Source organism: Leiobunum rupestre, chromosome 3 (assembly GCF_980474605.1).
Source record: "Leiobunum rupestre chromosome 3, qqLeiRupe1.1.hap1, whole genome shotgun sequence".
NCBI lineage: Eukaryota > Metazoa > Arthropoda > Arachnida > Opiliones > Sclerosomatidae > Leiobunum > Leiobunum rupestre.
Window position 1 is genome coordinate 23627267 of NC_143386.1, and position 20283 is coordinate 23647549.

The following is a 20283-nucleotide window of genomic DNA, read 5'->3' on the forward strand; positions in this document are numbered from 1 at the left end:
GTTAGTCCCCCTAATGCTAGGAGCCCCAGATATAGCATTCCCCCGTTTAAACAATATAAGATTTTGGTTACTCCCGCCTTCTTTTCTCTTACTCTTAAGATCTACTATAGTAGAAAGTGGAGCCGGAACAGGATGGACAGTCTACCCCCCCCCCCTATCAAGAAACTTTGCCCATAGAGGGCCTTCTGTTGATCTCACTATTTTTTCTTTGCATTTAGCAGGTGTCTCCTCAATTTTGGGGGCTGTAAATTTTATTACAACTGTTATTAACATACGAACCCCAGGAATAATTTTTGAACGAGTTCCTTTATTCGTCTGATCAATTAAAATTACAGCAATTCTTCTCCTACTTTCGCTACCAGTTCTCGCAGGGGCTATCACAATACTTTTAACAGATCGTAACTTTAATACTTCTTTTTTTGACCCCGCAGGAGGAGGGGACCCAATTTTGTACCAACACCTCTTCTGATTTTTTGGACATCCAGAAGTATATATCTTAATCCTTCCTGGATTTGGGATAGTTTCCCACATCATTAGACACCAAACAGGAAAAAAAGAACCGTTTGGGACACTGGGGATAATATACGCAATGTTAGCTATTGGAATCTTAGGCTTTGTCGTGTGAGCCCACCACATATTCACTGTCGGGATAGATGTGGACACACGGGCATATTTCACTGCTGCCACAATGATCATTGCAGTACCCACAGGAATTAAAATTTTCAGCTGGTTAGCAACAATACATGGATCAAAGCTAAACTTAGACCCCTCTCTGTATTGAAGTCTAGGCTTTGTCTTTTTATTTACTATAGGGGGGCTCACAGGTGTAATCTTAGCAAATTCTTCACTAGATATCATCCTCCACGACACCTACTATGTGGTCGCACATTTTCATTATGTTCTATCAATAGGAGCGGTTTTTGCCATTATAGGGGGTATTGTTCACTGAATGCCTCTGTTCACAGGACTAGTTATAAATCCTAAATGATTAAAGACACATTTCATCCTAATATTTCTGGGAGTTAATTTAACCTTCTTTCCCCAACACTTCCTGGGTTTGGGGGGGGATACCCCGACGCTATTCTGACTACCCAGATGCCTACACCTCATGAAATATTATATCTTCACTTGGTTCCACCCTGTCCATGATTGCTATAATTTATTTAATTTTTATCATTTGAGAAAGTATAGTAGCCCAACGAATTATAATCTTCTCTTCCCATATACCAACTTCTGTAGAATGGGCCCATCAACACCCACCAATAAGTCATACTAACACCCAATTAAATTTAGTATTCAATTATGGCAACTTGAAATAAAATTCTCTTCCCAGACGCAGCTTCACCTATTATGGAACAAATAATCTTCTTCCATGACCATACTTTAATTATTTTAATCTTAATCACTATCTTAGTTTCATATATAATAATTAATTCATTAATTAATAAATTCTCAAATCGACTCTTACTAGAGGGCCAAGAAATTGAAACTTTCTGGACAATCATCCCCGCCTTCATACTTATTTTTATTGCTTTCCCAAATAGCCAGAAACTATTGGGGAGAGTGTCCTCAATAGTCTCGTAGCGGATAGCCAAGACGCCTTGACATTGCAGGTAACTGTAGTAGCCATTTTTGGTCGCCACCATTAATTAAAACCCTTACCAGTAGATGATCCTGCCTTGGAAATGGGAGTAGATGTCTGGCCCACTTTTTGACCGACGGCAAACTGCGCTTCAGAGCTACTTCCAGCCACACTCGTTTCATAACGATACCCTTTGATAAAATAAACGTGAATGAAAGCAATGACTGTGAAGGCTTAGAATCCCACCAGTGATCTGCTCAGTAAAAGAAGTGATAAATAACTCAAAGATGTTGTCTCTGAAAATATTAATGCTATTTGACGAATTGGATACGAGTTAAAAATCAATGGACTTTCTTACTGTGCACTATCATTTTCACTTTGCAAGATGTTAGCCGTGTCCCTTCAAATATCAAATGTATTATTACATTGTGCAATGTTTAACTGAGTTATTTAGAATTCAAGTATATGTAAATTTAGATTAATTTGATCAACAATCTTCTTCAGTAGGTGTAAGTCTCAATCTACCTCCTAATTTCTTACTCTTATTTATATTTGTATTCAATTTGAAGGTCTATGTTATGTTAAATGCAAGGGGATATAACATTTAAAATCACTGGAAATGGCATCAACTATCACCGGAAATGACATCATATATAGCTTGTAATGGAATTGAATATCGCATAGAAATTAGCTGGAATTGACATCGACAATCGCTGGAATTGACATTGACCATTGCTGGAAATCAGTAATAAGATAAATATGTCCTAGTGACTTCCAATCAGCAAATTACTTTTGAAGTGACGTAGATTTCCCTTAAATGTCGTACAACTTATCAATATAAATTATCAACATCATTTGTTCATTAGGGGTGTGCAAAATATTTGGTACTATCAAATTATTTGGACCAAATACCAAATCAAATAACCGGTTTGCCAAATCAAATAGTGCTTAAAACGTTTTGTCAAATATTTGATTTCTTGATCAAATAATTTGATATTTGAAAGTAGCTATAAAATGTATTTGATAATATCAAATAGTTTGGTATTTGGTCAAATAGTTCCAAAATCAAATACTTTGGGGTCTTCAAATAGTATTTGTTGATTTCAAATATTTGATTAATTGCTCAAATAATCAATTGACAGCTAGAAGTTGTCTAGGTTTCCCCGCTAAACAATATTAAAGCTGGCGCACATTTGCCATTGGCTGAAAAGTGGAAAATTTAAAATGGAAAAATGAAAGCAAAAATAAAAGTATAAGCTGGACCAGTGTAAAAGAAACTTGGTCTGAGGTCTCTTTACTACTATAATACTATTTAGTTACTAGTTAGATTTATTAATTATTTAAATTTATGTTAAACTGCCAAACCTGCATTAATAATGCTGGATTAAAAGCTTTCATTGTCTCATTGAGTAATTGACTTATTGTTAAATATAAATGAAATGGAGGTTAAGTTACTTTACTAATTTGAATTTAAACTTGTATTTTAACCTTTAAAACGTTTCGGGCGTTTCCCTTAAATTTTGGCATAATTTCAATAATTTATTAATTTGCAAACCAAATATGCATATTATTTGACACTATTTGAAAACCAAATAGTCAAATTATTTGACACTATTTGAAAACCAAACTATTTGATATTTGATCTAGTATTTGATATTTGAATACTATGAAATATTTGATCATATATTTTTGACCAAATTATTTGACTTTTAAAATTTTTGATTTTATATTTGATTTGGTCTCCGAAAAAAGGTATTTGCACACCCCTATTGATTATTATTAATCAACGAAGGCTCGTAAAGATAAATACATATACTTACTTTGACCTTTCAGGCACTCCAGACTTTTCACCCAAGTACATGGGATCGTCAATATTACTATCATCACAGCTATATAGCGAGCGTAATATATCAAACCACATTTTTAAAGTAATATGTATAACTAATATTTACATTTTAGTTGCAGTATCCTCTGGATCAACTCCCCAAGAATCTTCCATGAACTCGGAAAACGTAAAACTATCACCAAGGGATAGAATTGGTCCTTCAAACGATTCACTGAAACCAGGACATTTTGTATAGGATGGCTAATTTATTTTCATATCAAATCTTACCATGTACCACTAGTCAATTCAGAACCCTCTGCAAGGAAACCACTACTATTACTAGAATTTCCAGCATCAGGCACCGTTGATTGTCCACTGTTTTATAATAAAATTCTATAAACTTTGTGTTGATGTCAGCGGTGTAGCTACGATTTTAGTTCAGGGGGAGGGAGCACATTTATTATTTTGAAATTAAACAATTTCATACGCAAACATGTTTTAGGGACCACATAACCCCTCTATGGGCACCCGCTGGTTGGAGCAAATGGTGCAACTGCCCCGCTTCGACTGTCTGTGCCCCATTGATCTCCCTTAAATTAACGTTTTCCCTATGCAATTACGAGGTTTTATATTACAATTTTTGCACTACCCTGGACATTGGCCCCCTTTGAACGATGTCTGTGGTTACACATGCCCTCTATTTGAACTACGTTACTGGCTTTATTCTTGAAAAGTTATTAAATTTACCTTGAACTAGGTAGGGAGGTATCTATACCACCAGTTATTCCTGCGTAGGTAACTGATGGTAATAGTGCTTTTACTCTCTCCTCAGTGGGCGTCATTTGTGGAGCGTCTGTGGCGGATCCACCCCCGGTTTTCTTTATGAAAACTGAAACCTTAACTGCGGCTTTCCGGGCTTCACTGTTTAGGACGCTCCACTTCTTACGAACATCAGCGGAGCTTCTGTTGTTATCCCCAGCAGAATTTACCATTGCGGTTATACTTTCCCAATTTTTATGTTGGGCTTGAGTAAGAGACCCTCCTTTATGAAATCTAATCTCTTCATAAACCTGGGTCTCCATGGCTGACATCAATGCCTCCTTTTCATCTTCAGTCCACCTGGAACTTTTACTACTTGCCATTGTATTTCAAAATAAATGGCCTATTTTAAGTGTTAAATATATGCTATTTTACATAAATAAAGAAACTTTTATGGAAATAAAATTTATTTGTTAACAAGTGACTTGTTTCTCAGACATTGTGCATGAACACTATCCCTACAAATATTATTTGTTCCTATTTTAATTACAACAATGCAAATTTATTTTAATTTTATTTATAAAATAATTAATAAATACATATTAACAACTGACCCTTCCACCCCCGGATTGTATCAAAAAATGTAGGCGAAATAAGAATGAGTATTTGAATTTAAAAAATTTGTATTTAAAAAAAAAAATAGGTTTTAAAAAAAATTACTTCCGAGAGTCACGATTTGAAGTAAGACATACTTTTGATTTAGGACATTATAATAATAATAACGAATATTATTAAAATAATAGGGCCCTCAGCCACCGGGGCTAGCATGGCGGGGGTCTCGTCCGCCACTATAATTGGTAACGGGGGGGGGGGTAAACTAAAGAAATATTATTATTATTATTTTTTTTCGAATAGTTAAATTTCTTCTTACACATCGACGACGGCGAAAGACTCCCCGTCCGTTGTAGGGTTGACAGTCGCTAACGGTAAAAGATATTTAAAAAAAATATCCGCGAAATTGTTTAGGAAACACAGCTTACGGGTCCGGAAACGACCTCCCGTCGTCGGGCATAGGCCGCCCGCGTCCTACCCCCGGTACCCGCCGCCGCGGTGGACCTTCCTCGGGGCTAATGATTATCATAATTTTTAAGAAATGTAAATAAAAATTGACAAAATTCGACTTACATTCGACCCTAAATCCGCCGCGAAAGCGGTGGCCGCTAAATCACCCGATATAACTTCGGTGATATGGCTGGCAGCGGCGTGTTGGGCATCATTTGCGTGGCCGACTACCACCTGATAATTGGTAACGGGGGGTAGTCTAAAGAAATATTATTATTATTATTATTTTTTTGCGAATAGTTACAATTTATTCTTACACATCGACAACGGCGAAAGACTCCCCGTCCGTTGAAGGGTTGACAGCCGCTAACGTTAAAAGATATTTAAAAAAATAATCGCCAAATTGTTTAGGAAACGACCTCCCGTCGTCGGGCGTAGGCCGCCCGCGTCGTACCCGCCGCCACGGTGGACCTTCCTCGGGGCTAATGATTATCATATTTTTTTAAGAAATGTAAATAAAAATAGACCAAATTGGACTTACATGCTCTCCAACATCGGAACCGAATTTTTTCTCACGGACCCTCGAGCTCGCATTTTATAATGAAGCCAGGGAATTCTAACAGGGTCAAAAAAGAGCAAGAAGGTGACAATGGGTCAGTCGAGAGAAAGAAGGGGGTTCATAGCCGGAAGAGGCGAATCACGTAGGCAACACCTGCAAATAGAAACTGCTGCGAGTCAAACAGCGGGGGGTAATATGGAGCTTTTCACGCCGGGTACGAGTAAAATCTAGAAAATATAGGTGAAAATAGACGAAATATAAGCTTACTGAAATTATTTAAAAGCACCTTTAAAAAATCTACAAAAATATACAAAATTTACAAGTAAAAAATATATATTTAGAAAAAGAATTGGTGAGGTGAGAAGGGAGGATGACATCAAGGTTATAAAGGAATCCCGATTATAATTTTGTACAATAAATTCGCGGGTGAAAATAGTTTCGAGGAGGTGAGATTGGCGGGGAAGTCGTTAGGAAAGAACTGTAAAAAGAAACATTTAATTTCAAAAAAATAAACGAACTTACGAGGGGGCGATAGGGGGAGTAGAGATAGCCACATCGATGTCATTTAGGAATTCGGGAAGAGGAGGCGGCACGAAGAATCGGGTTTGAAAACAAAATGTTAGAGCTCTAGTTTACATCTGAAGTTACCCGATATAACTTCAGTGATATGGCTGGCAGCGGCGTGTTGGGGATCACATACGTGGCCGCCTACCACCTGATAATCGAGGGCAGCGATTAGAAGTGATGCCGGTTCCCGATTATCCATAGAAAAAAGGAGCATGGAATCGTCCATATTTTGAACGGCCTCAAAAGCCCCGCGTAACACCTCCGCCAAAGATATAAGACTGGCGATGTAGCGGTGCTCCCCTGGTAGGACCGTGGGGAGCGGCGAGAAAATTTGAGTCGAGTGCGAACTAAACAAAACATGTTTTAGGCCATTTTAGTTTTATCAGCTGAAATATTTTAAACAAAACGTACTCGGAGGAGGAAATCGTCACCACTTCCTGGAGATTCTCACTCCAAAGAGAATAGCCCGGAGCGGGACTAGAAGGAGAATAACCAAAATAATTATTATAATTATGAAACGAAAATATATAAATTCTTAACTCACGAAGTTAATGCTTCTAACTCCTCTCTCGAGGAGGAGGAATCGGAGGATGAAGAAGACACTTGACGGCTAGATAATATTTTTAAAGTTAGAATTAAGTAATCAAAGGGAATAAAATTTGATAAAACTTACCAACGTTTACGGGAATTTCCCGACGACATTTTTTTATTTTACGTTTTTCTAAGCATTGGTAAATCTGCGAGTCTAGATATAGGGGTAATTTTCCGGGGTGGGGTCGAAACCCGCATGACCTCTACGGGGTTGACCCCTAAGGAGTTTCATTGGACCCCCGCATATTCTACCGTTAGAGGTTGTTAGGGAGTCTAGATGTTTTTTTTTTCACGTAATAAACCATGCGTAGGAATAAGTTATTTTACGCAATCGGGAAGTTTACGGCGTAAGGTTTCCTTTTTATAACGGACGGGGAAAAATACAAAGACAGGAATGCGATTTTTTCAACGTGACAATCAGACGATTTTGTTTTTCTTAAGCGAGATTATGCAAGTCAATATTGATAGCCATCGAGGAATTTGGGGAATAATCGAGGGTATTCTGCAGACTTTCCTAGGAAAGTTGGGATACGCCTTCTTTCTTTCAACTTTCTTCTGCGGTTTTCATTGGGCGCGACGTCACCAGGGAAGAGGGACCGTACATTTGCGACCCCTTTGTTCCGATTGGTTCTTGTTACATCATGCAATGACGCCACGGGATAGTGATGTTGTATCTGCCATCTGTGCGACCTCAATGGAGCTAGATCAGTTCTGTTCAGTACAGCTCGTATTTTGCTACCTAGGTTTTACTTATTTTTAGCCCTATGAACTCTATCGCCATCTATCGATTATGAAGTTTTATTATGTCGTCTGCTTTTTTTTCAAAATGGCGTTTCCTGGTGCTGCTGCTGCTGCTATTGCAAATAGAGAAGAAATTTATAGAAGAACACGTCGAGATGCATTTCAAATGCCCGATAGATAATTTCTCAATCAGTTTAGAATGCGGAAGGACGATGTCAGTGTTCTTATTAAGGAATTAAGGCCTCTTTTAGAAAGAGAAATCATCAACAAGTATGTGATTACTGTGGAGCAAGAAATCTTGGCTGCTCTTTTATTTTATGGCTCTGGGTCATTTCAAAGAGTAGTGGCAGCGAATTACGAAAATGGTATGAGCCAGCCATCCGTAAGTCGGGCGATAGAACGAGTGACAACTGCCATAACTGAAAAGCTACGATACTTGATAGCGTATCCATTAGGAGATGAAATGACTGAGAATACCAAGGTAAATTTCATAAACTTTGTATGCATGGACAATATAATATATTGCTGTATATTTTCAGATTTCATTTTTGAGGTGGTGTAAGTTACCCAATATTCTGGGCGCGGTAGATTGCACCCACATTAACATGGAGGAACCGAGGGTTAATAGCCAAGAATATTTAGATCGTAAAGGCAACTACTCGATCAATGTTCAATTGGTACTTTAATTAGCTTAGAGTATCACTATTTATTGTAACCATAATTGTACACTTTTTTGTAGGTTTCTGATAATGATACACGAATTTTGGATGCTGAAGTCAATTGGCCCGGATGCGTTCATGATTCGTTTATTTGGTGTCACTGTGGGCTGTACCAGAGGTTTGCAGATGGAGAAATGCCTTCTGGTTATTTATTAGGGGATAATGGATATGGACTACAGCCTTGGCTTGTAACTCCAATCCTAAACCCTAGTACACCCAAAGAGTTGGAATTTAATAAACGCCATAAGAGAGGTTAAAAAATACTTCTTTTTATTAACAATTGTACTATCTATTATGAATTGTAGAAACGTGATATATATTTAATTATATAAATATTTAACAGGTAGGAATTTCATCGAAAGGGTCAATGACATCTTGAAATCAAGGTTTAGATGTCTTGATACCACAGGAGGAGCTCTATGTTATCAACCAGAAAAAGTCGTAGCAATAACTTTCGCTTGTTGTCTGCTACATAACTTCTGTCTTGACAGAAATGTTCCAATTCCTGTTCCTCCAGGTAGCAAGATTTTAAACAAATGGTAACATTATTATTATTTCTACAAATTTCCATACTTACAGGTCAACTTGAGGTTGCAATTCGTAGGATTGCTGATTAGCATCACATGACTCCAGAAGTAATCGCTGTTGCCGAAGAGGGTAATAACTATCTTCAGAGGGGGCGTAGATTAAGGCAAATTCTAGTTGACCTGTGTGTAGAAGCAGAGGTAATGTTATATTTAATTTCTGCAACAGTTTAGCAAGCACAATAGGGATATTTCTTTTCCACACCACCCAAGAGGTAGAAATAAAGGCGCGTTTTTTTAACGAGGTATCCCATTATAACACTATCGTGTTCAGGCCTATCCTCGGGCACTATTACCAGAAAAAATTAATGACTACTCATTTGTATGTTGAGGTTGCGCCACCTGTCCAGTAACGGGCTGCCAACAGCGTCCAGAGGACATCAATCTGCTTCTCCAAAGCAGTTGCTTGCCTCTCCATAGCAGTTGCTTGCCTCTCCATAGCAGTTGCTTGCCTCTCCATAGCAGTTGCTTGCCTCTCCATTGCTTTAGTTTGTTATTTGACTCCTGAAGTAGCGCTTTCTGGTTTGCACTGATTGTTTCAATGCCTACCAGCAATTCTTTTTCGTCTTGGACAATCTCATCAAATGTCGCCGTAACCTTCTCTTTGAAAGGGAGTGGGCGTTTTCTGTTCTGGTTACCTACAGATCGTAATGGCATTATGCTCCTAGGTGGAACTGAACCTACCTACGACTGACGACGGCCAAATAGCCAGAAACTATTGGGGAGAGTGTCCTCAATAGTCTCGTAGCGGATAGCCAAGACGCCTTGACATTGCAGGTAACTGTAGTAGCCATTTTTGGTCGCCACCATTAATTAAAACCCTTACCAGTAGATGATCCTGCCTTGGAAATGGGAGTAGATGTCTGGCCCACTTTTTGACCGACGGCAAACTGCGCTTCAGAGCTACTTCCAGCCACACTCGTTTCATAACGATACCCTTTGATAAAATAAACGTGAATGAAAGCAATGACTGTGAAGGCTTAGAATCCCACCAGTGATCTGCTCAGTAAAAGAAGTGATAAATAACTCAAAGATGTTGTCTCTGAAAATATTAATGCTATTTGACGAATTGGATACGAGTTAAAAATCAATGGACTTTCTTACTGTGCACTATCATTTTCACTTTGCAAGATGTTAGCCGTGTCCCTTCAAATATCAAATGTATTATTACATTGTGCAATGTTTAACTGAGTTATTTAAAATTCAAGTATATGTAAATTTAGATTAATTTGATCAACAATCTTCTTCAGTAGGTGTAAGTCTCAATCTACCTCCTAATTTCTTACTCTTATTTATATTTGTATTCAATTTGAAGGTCTATGTTATGTTAAATGCAAGGGGATATAACATTTAAAATCACTGGAAATGGCATCAACTATCACCGGAAATGACATCATATATAGCTTGTAATGGAATTGAATATCGCATAGAAATTAGCTGGAATTGACATCGACAATCGCTGGAATTGACATTGACCATTGCTGGAAATCAGTAATAAGATAAATATGTCCTAGTGACTTCCAATCAGCAAATTACTTTTGAAGTGACGTAGATTTCCCTTAAATGTCGTACAACTTATCAATATAAATTATCAACATCATTTGTTCATTAGGGGTGTGCAAAATATTTGGTACTATCAAATTATTTGGACCAAATACCAAATCAAATAACCGGTTTGCCAAATCAAATAGTGCTTAAAACGTTTTGTCAAATATTTGATTTCTTGATCAAATAATTTGATATTTGAAAGTAGCTATAAAATGTATTTGATAATATCAAATAGTTTGGTATTTGGTCAAATAGTTCCAAAATCAAATACTTTGGGGTCTTCAAATAGTATTTGTTGATTTCAAATATTTGATTAATTGCTCAAATAATCAATTGACAGCTAGAAGTTGTCTAGGTTTCCCCGCTAAACAATATTAAAGCTGGCGCACGTTTGCCATTGGCTGAAAAGTGGAAAATTTAAAATGGAAAAATGAAAGCAAAAATAAAAGTATAAGCTGGACCAGTGTAAAAGAAACTTGGTCTGAGGTCTCTTTACTACTATAATACTATTTAGTTACTAGTTAGATTTATTAATTATTTAAATTTATGTTAAACTGCCAAACCTGCATTAATAATGCTGGATTAAAAGCTTTCATTGTCTCATTGAGTAATTGACTTATTGTTAAATATAAATGAAATGGAGGTTAAGTTACTTTACTAATTTGAATTTAAACTTGTATTTTAACCTTTAAAACGTTTCGGGCGTTTCCCTTAAATTTTGGCATAATTTCAATAATTTATTAATTTGCAAACCAAATATGCATATTATTTGACACTATTTGAAAACCAAATAGTCAAATTATTTGACACTATTTGAAAACCAAATAGTCAAATTATTTGACACTATTTGAAAACCAAACTATTTGATATTTGATCTAGTATTTGATATTTGAATACTATGAAATATTTGATCATATATTTTTGACCAAATTATTTGACTTTTAAAATTTTTGATTTTATATTTGATTTGGTCTCCGAAAAAAGGTATTTGCACACCCCTATTGATTATTATTAATCAACGAAGGCTCGTAAAGATAAATACATATACTTACTTTGACCTTTCAGGCACTCCAGACTTTTCACCCAAGTACATGGGATCGTCAATATTACTATCATCACAGCTATATAGCGAGCGTAATATATCAAACCACATTTTTAAAGTAATATGTATAACTAATATTTACATTTTAGTTGCAGTATCCTCTGGATCAACTCCCCAAGAATCTTCCATGAACTCGGAAAACGTAAAACTATCACCAAGGGATAGAATTGGTCCTTCAAACGATTCACTGAAACCAGGACATTTTGTATAGGATGGCTAATTTATTTTCATATCAAATCTTACCATGTACCACTAGTCAATTCAGAACCCTCTGCAAGGAAACCACTACTATTACTAGAATTTCCAGCATCAGGCACCGTTGATTGTCCACTGTTTTATAATAAAATTCTATAAACTTTGTGTTGATGTCAGCGGTGTAGCCACGATTTTAGTTCAGGGGGAGGGAGCACATTTATTATTGTGAAATAAAACAATTTCATACGCAAACATGTTTTAGGGACCACATAACCCCTCTATGGGCACCCGCTGGTTGGAGCAAATGGTGCAACTGCCCCGCTTCGACTGTCTGTGCCCCATTGATCTCCCTTAAATTAACGTTTTCCCTATGCAATTACGAGGTTTTATATTACAATTTTTGCACTACCCTGGACATTGGCCCCCTTTGAACGATGTCTGTGGTTACACATGCCCTCTATTTGAACTACGTTACTGGCTTTATTCTTGAAAAGTTATTAAATTTACCTTGAACTAGGTAGGGAGGTATCTATACCACCAGTTATTCCTGCGTAGGTAACTGATGGTAATAGTGCTTTTACCCTCTCCTCAGTGGGCGTCATTTGTGGAGCGTCTGTGTCGGATCCACCCCCGGTTTTCTTTATGAAAACTAAAACCTTAACTGCGGCTTTCCGGGATTCACTGTTTAGGACGCTCCACTTCTTACGAACATCAGCAGAGCTTCTGTTGTTATCCCCAGCAGAATTTACCATTGCGGTTATAGTTTCCCAATTTTTATGTTGGGCTTGAGTAAGAGACCCTCCTTTATGAAATCTAATCTCTTCATAAACCTGGGTCTCCATGGCTGACATCAATGCCTCCTTTTCATCTTCAGTCCACCTGGAACTTTTACTACTTGCCATTGTATTTCAAAATAAATGGCCTATTTTAAGTGTTAAATATATGCTATTTTACATAAATAAAGAAACTTTTATGGAAATAAAATTTATTTGTTAACTCGTGAAAAGCAAATTAACAAGTGACTTGTTTCTCAGACATTGTGCATGAACACTATCCCTACAAATATTATTTGTTCCTATTTTAATTACAACAATGCAAATTTATTTTAATTTTATTTATAAAATAATTAATAAATACATATTAATTCTAAGTAATAGTTATTTTCAAAGTAAATCAAAAAGAACAGTCAGCGCCACATGATTAATGTACAATTCAAAATTGGCGCATTTATTACACCAAAACAGTATTAGATGGCAACAACATAAATAGAGTTAAATATAAGCTCATGACAAAAATTCAACTAAACCGAACAGAGCTGAACTAGCTCCTTCAGCGTAGCCTAGATGGCGATAGAATTCATAGGGCTAAAAATAAGTCGAACCTAGGTAGCAAAACACGTGCTGTACTGAACAGAACTGATCTAGCTCCATTGGGCTCGCACAGATGGCAGAATAAACATCACTCTCGTGTGGCGTCATTGCATGACGTAATAAGAACCAATCAGAACAAAGGGGTCGCAAATGTACGGTCCCTCTTCACTGGTGACGTCGCGCCCAATGAAAACCGCAGAAGAAAGTTGAAAGAAAGAAGGCGTATCCCAACTTTCCTAGGAAAGTCTGCAGAATACGGCCGAATACGAGTGAACCTTTCTTCAAATTGTGATTAATTGACGTGTTTTAAAAAAAAACCCGTTAGAAATGTGTTTTTTCACGCCCCTACCTGTCTGGTATAACACCCCAAGAGGATGAGGGACTCCTAAAACCGAGACCATAAATAGGCCCGGGATCGAATTAAAAGATCCATTCGATATTTTTTCTCAAAAATATGGAACGAAAATTGCTTGACGCGCTGCGGGAATTTAAATCGGATAAGAGACCAGTAAGTCTAAATTTCCTTTACGGTTTCTTTTTCAATTGGGCTACGCTAACCCGTTGCCTAGATGAATTACCTCGTTTTATCCCTAATTGGCTCAAAGATTTGGAATTGATTCGCGTCTTGTTCCGGGAAGGAGTCCCGAATCTCGATGATTATCCCGGGGAAGCAGGCGAACACATTCTCTTGGTTGCCGATGATTTAATGAATGAGAACAACGGTCAAATCGGGGGTTTCTTCACGAAAGGCGTTCACCATCGCAATATTAGCTTCGTGTTTATCACCCAGAATATTTTCCCGAAGACAAAGGATGCACGTGATTGCTCCTTGAACGCGAATTACATCATCTTGTTTAAGAACCCTCGCGATCAACTCCAACCAGGTATATTATTCTGTCAACTTCGAGGCTGCAATTACCGATTCGCTATCGAGGCCTATTTCGACGCGACCAAACGCCCCCACGGGTATATCCTTATTGATAATAGACAGCAGTGCCCTGATGACTACATATTAAGAACGGATATTTTTCCCTGCGAAACCGAAATGGTATATCTCCTTTTGAAAAAAATTAGGGGAGGCAGTATAAAACCTCGGAAGAGAAAGAACACCCTAACCAGTTCGAAAATGCCAGCCCTGGTTGTCGCACATAAAGATTTTCTCTCGGCCCTCTCTAAATCAAATTTTAAACAACGACGCGCCATCCTTTATCACGCTAAACAGACTCTAATTGACGCTATATCAGAGTGCTGTCATAATACCTTGAAAGGTAAATTAAAGTTAAACCCTTGTCAGAAACGTAAACTCGCTAAACAAAAGAAATTCCTTAGACATATAGCCTCCAAGAAAGTAGCCTGGCGTAAGAAAAAATCTGAACCTCCCCCACGAGATACCCCTCAATATTCTTTTCCCCATCCGCTAGGGTCCTCCATGGGTTAATTAAATAATGGCTTGACAGGCGTACTCAATTCCAATCTTGACATTAGGGATAAAGTTAACTTATTCGAGCAGATGTTTCACCGATATGAGAACATTGGGGATATAACTACGAAGTCGAAACCTAGAAAAGAATCCGGACAGGACACGGCCTTCTTAAACCTCGTACCGATTCAGTTTAGGGCAAGTGCTAATGAGTTAGTTAACCGATTGATTAGTTTAGGCGATAGAGTTTCTATATCGACGGAAGGTGAATTGTTTATAGATAAGACGCGCGTTCCCGGGTCAGACATCGCCACACTCGTAAGCTACGGCATCGAGGCTATAAATATAAAACGAACCCCCCCCCCCCCCCCCATCGGCTGGAACAAGTTCGACGCGTTGTTTACGCCTACGGGATCCTCCAAGAAAACCATCTCCCGAGTTAGGAAAAAATTGACCTTTTCAACGAAGCCTAGAAAAGCCTCAGTCGTTCGGACACCGCTCGAATTAAAACCCCGGACCTTATCGAAAGGGATTATCAAGAGAAGCGCCAGATTCGGTGCGAAAAAAAGAAAACGGAACAACCGCTATGGGAAGAGTTACGAACCCCGACACAGTCTTGAAAAAAAATATATTACGACCCCAAGTTAGTTTAGGCGATAGAGTTTCTATATCGACGGAAGGTGAATTGTTTATAGATAAGACGCGCGTTCCCGGGTCAGACATCGCCACACTCGTAAGCTACGGCATCGAGGCTATAAATATAAAACGAACCCCCCCCCCCCCCCCCCCCCCCATCGGCTGGAACAAGTTCGACGCGTTGTTTACGCCTACGGGATCCTCCAAGAAAACCATCTCCCGAGTTAGGAAAAAATTGACCTTTTCAACGAAGCCTAGAAAAGCCTCAGTCGTTCGGACACCGCTCGAATTAAAACCCCGGACCTTATCGAAAGGGATTATCAAGAGAAGCGCCAGATTCGGTGCGAAAAAAAGAAAACGGAACAACCGCTATGGGAAGAGTTACGAACCCCGACACAGTCTTGAAAAAAAATATATTACGACCCCAAGTTGCCATTGTGCTTGGCGCCCGCGCTTTAGAATTACTCCAGTTACTTTTGTAACCGTGTGCGCTATGCCTATTGCAAACCAGACATAATGACATCACAGCGACATAGTTGCAGTTTGTAGTGATAATATGACCTGGTTTTAATCCTACAAATTCACATTTAGGGCAAATTGTGGTTTTATTTTTAACCACATTTCTGTTAGAAACGCCACATTATATTTATTTATTTTATATTTTTAAATATGTCTAAATGATTAAATTTCTAGTTATAATTAACTGTATTCCACGGCTATCATCTCCTACGCCTGGTATACACAAATGAGAGAATGGGGACAAAATGTTAAGCGCGCCATTATAAAGTTTTGTAAAACTTTCGTTTTCAAATATTTGCCCGGCAACCGTGATATCCGGTCAAATTGAAGATGGCGGCCGATGGGAGCGGTAGCTCGATCGCGAGTTTAAGCAAAGGTTTAACAGTTTTAAATGACCAAGTGCTTGGTTCGAAAGATAATTGATTAATTTTTCCAATTATAGGATTCACAAATTGTTAATTAGCGTTGAGGAGATTTTATCATATTACGAAAAGAAATCAATAACCAAATGGCCTTTTGAAAGAAGTTATAAATTTGCCATTGAAAGTTATTTGAATAATGAATCGGTTCAAATGTCATACAATAGGGGTGTATTACTATTTAATAACCTTACTATTAAGTATTAGACCTTTAATTTTAAATGAAACCATTTCGATGTAACTAAAGTTGTATATGTCAAGGGAAAGTGTTTTTGGAGTTTTCGCCAGAGGCTGGAGCCATAATACCCCAATTATGGCGATAAAAACAACACAGCCTGTTACAATTGTTGATTGTGACTGAGTGTTAAGCTGGGAATCATGTTGTAGCTTTGTTAAGATTTTAAAAGACAATGGGTACAAATATGAACCAACAACTCAGAAGTACGTGGAACCGCCCAAGAGGGAAGAGTGTCCGGATAGAACCTACCTTATATAGTTAAAAATATAATGTTAACTACCATGTATTTTATGGTTTCACATTTTGCCATTAGGTTCTTTTCTTTGGATAAACAATGAAATGTTACCTAAACCATAAAAGGCTTACGTTAAAAAGTTCATTTTCGTAAAGAAAATTTAAATTATTTGGACTAAACGACTTACTTTTTTGCCATTTTCAGTAAAACCTGACCTCTGTTTTCAACGCGCCATAAAACTAACCTTTTACATTTTGTTTAACATAGCATTATTTAAAAAATTAAACCGGAGACGAAAGAAACTAGAAAAGCTACCGAGTACCGACAATACGATCCAAAGACTACAACATACACTTCGGACTAGTCACATTTCTATTCCAGAAATACCTAGCGGAAGCAACCACAAACTTTAAAATGTCCAACACACTGCATGCCCCCCATTCTCTCATGCATGTATTGTACGAAAATTTAACATGAGAGCAAATAAATAAATTTTGATATCCAGTTAAACCCGTAAAATCATACAATGTTAAGCATTTATAATTTAAGTACTCTATGAACTGTGAGGAGTAGAAGCTTGAAAATTAAATAATAATTGTTCTTAACAAATATTTGAAATATAGAGTTGTAGTTAAGTAAATTTAGAATTGTCGTAAACAGCAGACATAATGACATCACAGCGAGACATAAAGTAGAGTAAAATTAATTATTTTTAGTTTCAAATATCTTGAGCAGTTTGTAGTGATATTATGACATTGTTTTAGAGTAAGCTACTTTTAACACTATATAAACATTAAAGGTAATTATAACGATTTAAACCATTTTGGGTTCAAAAATCATAATAATTCCGTACTTTTCGCTTTAATTAATATTAACAGTTAACAAAGTATAAGTTCAACCAGTTAATTAGTTAAAATTTCTCGGGTTAATCTCGAAAACTCAAACCTAGCGCCCTCTATATTACAAAATAGAGGTCAACGTAAAATAAGATAACATTATTTTTTTAGTTAAATAAACCTTTTTCCTAATTTTTATGTTATCATAAAAACCTCAGGACGAGTATATATTAACTGTTTTTTTACTGTATTATTATTATCATCATCATTTTTAAGTTTAGAAGAAAAGCTCAAGAGAGTGAACGGACGCCAACACTGGGTTCCGAGTGAAAGAATCAGGCGTTACGGGGTTAACTTAAAAGTTGGTCTTGATAAAATGTGTGACATTGATAAAAGAGTTAAAAATTGTGAAAGAGATCCTGGATATCAGTTGAAACCGTAAGACTATTTTTGAATTAACTTTTGGAATTAGAGACTTATCCTAGAGATCAGTTGAAGATTATAAATATTGATACCAGGGGCGTACCGAAGAGAGTACGTTTGGGGGGAGGGTAAGTGAAATTTGTCAAGATTGTTACGGTAATTTCAATTTAAATGTTTTATTAAAATTATTATGTATTATATTTCGCGAAACCATGACTACCCGCCTATGTCATTCTAGCGGTACTATTCCCAATTCAATGGCGAAAACGGTTCGGCGTCTAGTTATAGTGAGAGAAGCATTTGCGTACTCTCTTTATAAATAAAGCGAGATACCCGAAGAAGAAAAAAAGAGATTGAACGATGTTACAGCAATTTAAAAATCTCATCAAACCCGCTTACTATTTCCTCGAAGTGTATCCCGCTGTAGTAATAAATAGATACATTTCATCCTGACGAATACTAGTTGTTGTTTAACTGAACTGCTTTGAATAACTGGAATTATTTATACCCAAATATAACATGAAAAATTTAAACATTTATTACTGAAATATTAAAGTAAGAACAACCGATACTGTATCACAGGTTATCTTTACCCAACGCAACTTTGGGAATATTGGCTAGTAAAATTTTCACTTTCCTAAAGAATATCACAATACACTCTTTTTAGAAACATTTACTGGGCGCCGCTTTTATCGTACAGACAACCAACGAGCCAGCCCTCTACCGCAGAAATTTTATTCCCCCAAAACCAATTTTTTCATCAGCCTCCCCGTAGACTGTAGATAATGCGCGTTTAAGAGTCTATAATATTCACGACTTACCTAATTTACCCTAAGTAAATAAAAACTCCTGTAGAAATTAAAACTAGGTATTTTTATAAATGTTACATAGATTGCCAATTTAACGTAGAAAATTAACACTGAAATAATAATGAACAACCGATATTCTCTACCACGCGTCTATCTACCTTTGAATTTTATAAGGTGCTGTAGGAAAATTTACTATTTAAAAAGCTTTTACCACAAGGCTGAACTTAAGTTCCGACACACTATCTGCCTAGCATAGAAATCAGGTCTTGTAAGTTATACATAAGGAGTAGCAACTACATAGAAATCTCAAACATTGTTAATGGCTTAAGGGAAGTAAATTGCTGGGAAATTCTAAATGATTTGTTGCAACATCGTTTACAATCGATTAATAGTAGTTTTTTAAATTAACAAATACGTTTCATAATTTTCATTTTGCCAAATCCACCTCGATTTTCCAACTCTACAAACCTTTGTTTTCACTAGTGCCCCGCTCGGCTCAATAAGGCTTCAGCTTTGGCTCCGAGGTATTGAAGAACTTGTAGTGGAGACGCGGCTTGATATCCACTCTGATAAGACCAGTTCCGGTTCCAAGCCTCCAATGCCATTTTAATAACATAACTAAAATTCAAACGCTGTTAAATCGTTTAAAAATTATTTCCCGCTTAATAATGTACACTCGTCATTGTCCGCTTTTTCTTATCAACCTGTATAAATCACTTCTCGGTAAACATATGAAATCCTGAGAAATTGTATACTATCATTATATGCTGTCATTACATTTAACCGTGGAAAATTTCGAACTCTGAGAGTGATTTTAAACTATAATATTACGCTGTATAACAGTTAACCCTGAACGAATTAGAAATCTAACAGTGACATAGTCCCCCTATCCTGGTTTTTAATTTTCACGCTCACTCTAATTCCGTTTCACTCGGGAATAGACGCTTAAAGACATTATTTGCCTGAAAATAAAACCGTAAATATTTTTAAATTCAAAGCCCGTGACTCTCGATAATATTGTCGCACGTGTAATTATTCATTTTGGTAATATACTCTAATCACGCGGGCTTAGCAATATTTACTTGCATTTGTCTTAGCTAATAAGATTATCCCTCCCGAACCAGCGTGCGCTCATTTATACAATGTAACCGTTAAAATGTTTCAAATAAATTCCTTTAAAGACCTATGGGTGTTTCTATAAAATACAGGAGGTCACTTGTAAATGTTCTTTCAACGTTGCTAGCTTAAGTTACAGAAGACAGAAAGCACTCGCTGCAATTGATAAAGATTTTAGAATTTTAAGTCCACGTTTGAAACACGCGTGCCAACTAAGTACTAAAAAGCTTAAGCTCGATCGTGACATTTTAAACTTTCAACTTTTTATGGTTTTATTTCATGGAAACACTTTTTTTTTTCATTTACAGATAGTTAAGCTTCTATTTTCAGTTCTAATTTTGGTTGTCTTACAGGCGGCTTACTCAGGCGTTTTGAGTTTTAAATTTTAATATATATTTCTTATTATTAAATTATATTTTAAATGGTCT